We start from the raw sequence: 6,699 nt of genomic DNA, 5'->3' as shown, positions 1-6,699 counted from the left end.
CAATTACTTCTGTAAATAACATCACTATTGTAGAACTGAAGATTGGCCTTTTGAGATGTCTTCTCAGGATTCTGCATTTCTGAAGACCAGATGGTTCCTCTGGACCAGCACCTTGCTGTGGCTTCCACCTAGAGGCAAACTCAGTACAGGAAGACTGTTTTCCATACTCCTATGATTGCATCCCCAACCAGCATCCATTCCCCTATCCTCCTGCTGACCAAATTATCCTTGAAAAACCCTAGCCTCTGAATTTTCAGGGAGATTGATTTGAGTAATAACTCCGACTCCTGTGTGGCATGGCCAGCCTTGTGTCAATTAAACTCTTTATTTACTGCAGTGCTGTTATCTCAGTGAATTGATTAGGTCTGTGCACTGGGCAGGAAGAAGTCGTTGGGTGATTACAGAAATAAAACAATAAGGGCTGAAAACATGCCAATGTTTGCCATGGGATATGACTAGAAGTAGGTGATTGGCCACAAATATGCACAGTGGAAGTTTTGGGGTGATAGCAATTCTATATCTTGATCATGGTCTTAGTATATGCATTTATCAAAATGTATAAAATTGTAGACAGAAAAAGGTGAGTTTTACTGTTCTAAGTTATAATTCAATAAACTAGACTTAAAAACAAGAAAAAGATATATGTAAAAGGAACCTTTTTTTTCTTGCTTGCAGTCTTCCAGGATGGCCTTGCATTGCATAACAGAATTTCCTTCAAATTGGTAAAAGTTAAATCACCCTCTCCAATTTGGAAAAAATACAGTCTTGGATGACACTGTAAAGAAAATTCTCTTACAGTCAATGAAGCTGCATAAATTTCTATTCACAACTCAGTCATTAGTTATCTTTATTTGGTTTTTGTAAAGTAGGCACATGGCTATGCAACTGTGGATGCTTGATATAAATATTAGTTGAATCAATACATGAATAATTGCATTAATTAACAATGAGCAAATTAGTGAACTAAGATGAACATTCTGTAGTCATGTACTCAAGGTACACACTAGGGGTGTTTGTTCTTTAAATGAACTCCATAATAAATCTTTGTGTAACTGAATAAGTGATTTAAATATGAAAATAAATACATTTGTTTTAAAAACAAGACTCGATGGGAATTTTTTAAAAAACTATAAAATATTCACATATTTTTCAAAACCCAATTCATTGAGATCTCATGACGTCTTAGATTACTCTTTAGTGTAGTTACCCATGAATTTCTTTTTTAAAATACCAGTGCAGAGATGTCTAAAAATAATAGTTAACATTTATGCTTACTATGAGCCTAGCATTCTTGTAAGCATTTCACATGTAGTAACTCATTTAATTTTAGCATCAACTCTACTACACAGGTTACTGTTATTAACCGTTTTACATCCGGAAAATCTGAGGCAGAGGAGGTTAAGAAACTTCTCTAAAGTCACATGACTACTTAGAGGTGGTCTGGAATTAAAACTCAAGAAACTAGGCTCCTAATCAGCTAAATACGATGAATTGCTACCTGGCTGTCATATGACAGCAATGATCATCATACTCCTTCCCTATATTCTTCATAGAGATTATTGGAGGGGTGTACACGGGCAAGGAGAGCCTAGCTCCAAATCCTAAGCAAATCCTTCAGTGATTTCCCCATTGTTTAAAAAAAAAAAAAAAAGCCCTCTGTTTTTACCTCCATTTAGGACATTTAAGAGTAGCACTTGCATCCTGTGGGTACTCTTCAAAACTTCAGAAGAATCAAATAGTATCTTTCATCTAAAAATTTTGGACATTTCCCCCTTAGTTCTCCACAATCCTAACACTTTTAAGCTAATGTCTTCCCTCAACAGTGATTGTATTAGTAGATGGTGAGACAGAGCATTTTCCTTTATCTCCTTTGGAGAATCAGTATACCTCTGTCATCTTCCCCTGCAAGATCAAGCAAAAATGAACCTTCCTTTTGGCACTGATTCTTAATCTTTCCTTCTATTAAGGATTCGTGTTATGATATTTATCTTCTGTCTTTTTAATCACTGCCTCTTACTGAAAGATAATTTCAATGTGACTTTGCTGACATTTACAGAAATGTTATCTTCATCACTTTTTTGTTGAGAGCCAAACATAGCCAAGAAGTATAAACTTTCACGGTCTCTCCTGCGCCCTGAGCCCTTGCAAGTGGGCATCTTTCTCTTCTTCCCTGTTGAAATTGATCTCCCTCAGGAAAAATCCAACAGTAATTGTTAGTTTCATACTCCTTGGCTTTTTCAGATAGTGCTTTCATTAAATATCATGGCTTCAAATATTGAATTAATACTAACGATGTCTCCTGTATTACTTTATCTCTTATCTTTTACTCAAGCTAAATTCCACCTTCCATGCTGCTCAGAGGATATGTATTTTAAGATATCTCATCATCCATTTTAATTAAATAAGATATTTTATTTAAAACAACTTTTTCATATCCCCTTTTTCTAAATATCTGTCAAAGGCAAAAAATTCAGCGTGAAATCCTTTCCTTTTTATTACATAATCCATGGTCATTTAATCTTGCTTATCTTTTCTTTACATTTTTCACATGGACAGCTCTCCATTTCCATTGGCTACTGGACAATCTAGTCGTTCAAATCTTCACAATTGGATTATAATTTTGGTATCTCTATTTCCACCATTCTCATTCATAGTTCACATTATAACCATTGTAATTGTTTCACCACTTTATTTTCAACAGGTCCTTCCCAATGTTAAGAGACTATTGCATGCCTGTCGTGCATTGTAGACATCTCAATTATTCATTTGTGATGGAAATCATTTAGCTCCCTTTACTGTTCTAGAGTAGACATCAGCCAGGCACGCTGGTTTACTCCTGTAATCCTAGCACTTTAGCAAGCCAAGGTGGAAGGATCACTTGAGCTGGGATTTTGAGACCAGCCTAGGCAAAATAGTGAGACCTCATCTCTATAAAAAAATTGTTAAAAAAAAATTAGCTAGATGTGGTGCCACACACCTGTAGTACTAGCTACTTGGGAGACTGAGGTGGGAAGACTGCTTAAGCCCAGGAGGTCAGGTCTGCACTGAGCTGTGACCCTGCCAGTGCAGTCCAGCTTGGGAAACAGAGTGAGACTTTGTCTGTCTGTCTCTCTTTCTCTCTCTCTCTCACTCACACACACACACACACATACACACTCACACAAAGTAGATATCTTTTATTTTGGTCAGCCCAGCTGTCCTTTCCCTAACCCATGTGGTTTTTTCAACCCTAGTAACCATCCTCTTCACTCTACCCCTTGCTACAAATGGGAACAAGGACCTAGACCTGGTCAATCATCATATCCCACCCATTCTCCCAAAACTATGGCCCCAGCTGAGTCCATCAGAATCCATTCCTGAGATGATTTATGGACCTGTGAAAGATAAAACTTCTACAGGATTCATGAGCTATCAAAACAATCAGTCATATGTATTTTAATGAAGAATATACACTGGAAGGTATATTTAAAAGAGAGAGGGAAGAGACAGAACACAAATTATATTGTTTGAGCATGCTGATCAAGGCATATATAATGCCAAACCCACTCTTGGACTTCTCAGTTATATGAGCCAGTACATTTAATTTTTGGTTACACTTCTATTTTGGGTTTCAGACACTTGCAACTAAAAGAGTCTGTTTATTACACAATATGAGTGTACCCATTATTTGGTTTATCACTGCAAGGTCATGGATAGGATCAAGAGTTAAAGATGAATCAAGCACCATATAGTAGTTCTGTAGTTAATTTTAAAAAAGTGTGTCCTGTGTTATGGTGAATTGTGTATATGTGAGTTTGGCAAGTGCTTCAAGAGCAATACAGAAGTGATTGATTCTGACTAGGCAGACTGGGAAAGTTTCTGGGTATAAGAGCATTTTAAGCTGGACTTTGAAAGATGAATAAGTTGTCAATACTATTGCTAAGTGTGATATCAAACATTGTATTATTTGCTCATTTATTTCTGAAATCATTTCCAATACTGTTTATTAATCTAAATTTATTTTTCATAAGGCTCTAGTCCATAAGTAACTTGTCTTCTTCCTGCTTGCTTTGATATTAGATTATATCATTTTTAGTTACTTCATTTGTTTTTTTTTTTATTTGGTTGTTTAGTTTTTATTTTTAGAGACAGGGTCTCACTCTGTCACCCACGCTGAAATGCAGTGGCTCGATCATAGCTCACTATAGCCTCAAACTCCTGGGCTCAAGCAATTCCCCTGCCTTAGCCTCACCAGTAGCTGGGATTATGGGCATGCACACCATACCTGGCTAAATTTTTTTTTTTTGTAGAGACAAGGTCTCCCTATGTTGCCCAGGCTGGTCTTAAACTCCTGGCCTCAAGCAATCCTCCCACTTCTGCCTCCCAAAGTGCTGGGATTACAGGTGAGCACCACAGCGCCCAGCCTCCATATGTGCATACTGCATATCCTAATTCAGCCATAATCTCTGGAAAGGAAATACTATCTTATCATCTCTTTAATATCTACTATAGCATCTAACACAGCACTGGGCACAAAGTACTTAGAAAACAATAAAAGAATACAAATGCCAAGTTTTTGATGGTTTGATTAAACATCTGTATATGGTAGATTAATTTCATTCCTAAATGATGTTGAAGACTTTCTGCTACTCTCAAATGAAAAAAATCTAGTAGCTTGTAAAACTCATTTCCCTTCCATGAAACTATTTCAAGCATGCAGAGGAAAGTATATTAAGTGGTGTTTGACTGACAAGTCTAAATTGAGACTGGTTTTTTAACCTGTTTTGACCTCTGAGCTTTTAAATAGAATCTTGGAATTGAGTTCATTAAATATGTAGTTTATTAGGAAAATAAAATATTTGGAAAGAAGATGAAAACGGACAGAAATAAAAGCTAAAGGAGTGTTCAAAATGATTAGACTGAAGTTGCAAGTGAACTAAAGTAGCAGTAAAGACATCTGAGACACAGGAAATTATTTTGCTAGAGAATAGTAAGAAGACATCAAAGCCATTAAAATACAAGAGTGTGAAGTCAAAGGCTTACAAGGCTGAAATTACTAAGATTTTAGGATTACTTTGCTGTGGGACACATAGCTGAAGTTCACATCTTTGAAACTAAATGTGTAGGAAATAGTTCTTTCCACATGAAGGGTAACATTAACCAGTGTAAGGCTAATCAATAAGTAATGGTAATTTCACAAATAGGATTACTGTGTAAAAATATGAGAACATGGAGCTACAGGAAAATTGTATCTTATCACAGGGAAGACAGAACTATCACAGAAGAAAGGAAAATTCTTTTATCTGATTATTTAGATTAAGGCAGGTCCAGGTTTTATGGGACCTGAAGTTTATACAATATTGGGGACACTCTTTAAAAAAACAACATTATGGGGCCTGGCATGGTGGCTCACACCTGTAATCCCAGCACTTTAGGAGGCCAAGGCGAGTGGATCACGAGGTCAGGAGATCGAGACTATCCTGGTTAACACCGTGAAACCCCATCTCTACTAAAAATACAAAAATTAGTCAGGTGTGGTGGCGGGTGCCTGTAGTCCCAGCTACTCGGGAGGCTGAGGCAGGAGAATAGCGTGAATCCGGGAGGTGGAGCTTGCAGTGAGCCGAGATTGCACCACTGCACTCCAGCCTGGGAGACAGAGAGAGACTCCGTCTCAAACAAACAAACAAACAAACAAAATTATGGATGCCAAATTTGGTATAACAGCATCTATTTAGAATGAGAAAAAAATCTCAACAAATTACAAATCTATGTAATGTTAAAAAATTATATAATTCAGAAAAAATAACAACTAATAATGGCCTGACACATTATATAATTAATGACTTTTCTGCATTTTTGCTACATATTATTTCATTGCCTTTCCATATGACGAAGATTTTTTTAAATAACATTCTCTATATAGAAAACAGAAGGATAATCAGTTTTTATGTTAGCATCATTGATAAAAAACTTTTCATTATTGATAGTTAAGAAAAGTTTCTTTTTGCTTCAAAACTCAGTGTTGGTTGCATCTCATAAATTATTAGAATGGTGGCCAAATTTGGAAGTCTTCTACCAAGATTTTTTCATATACAAGCTCTTACAAATGTAGTTGCTGTTTGTATTACTGCTAGCGGTTTAAGCCTTAAAATAAGAATTCTGATACATTCTATTTTGCACAATTTTTATCAAAAAGAAAAAAGTATGATGCTTTTATAATTGTGTGTTTCTTATGAATACATTCTTGATATGAGACAACTTCTTGTTTTTTTCTAGGTGCTGTGATAACAGAATCCACCACTTACAATTTTATGTAGGTAACAATTAGAAAAAAATTCCCTCAGAATAGCTTGCAGTTCAAACATTTCACACTTGTTTCTCTTTCACTTATGTCTCTCGGTGAGCACTTTTATACAATGATACCAACGTTTGTATCATGATATCAGCTATGGCTCTATATGGCTAACAATAACTTAATTATACCCACAAGTGACTGGGAACCAAAAAAAATGTGTCCCACTAAATCCGAAGTAAATATAACCCCCACAGAGCTGTCCCTTGTCAGTTTCCTCAAATGCTATAGCCACTCCAACACAGCCCAGCGACACGAGGGAAGGTGTGAAGTAGGTCAATCTTAATAGATTATGGTTACATTAGGTTTGCAAGTTTTACAAAACATGTGACCAGCCAGGCGCAGTGGCTCATACCTGTAATCCCAGC

Source organism: Pan troglodytes, chromosome 7, assembly GCF_028858775.2.
Source record: "Pan troglodytes isolate AG18354 chromosome 7, NHGRI_mPanTro3-v2.0_pri, whole genome shotgun sequence".
NCBI lineage: Eukaryota > Metazoa > Chordata > Mammalia > Primates > Hominidae > Pan > Pan troglodytes.
Note: the sequence above shows the minus strand (reverse complement) of the source record.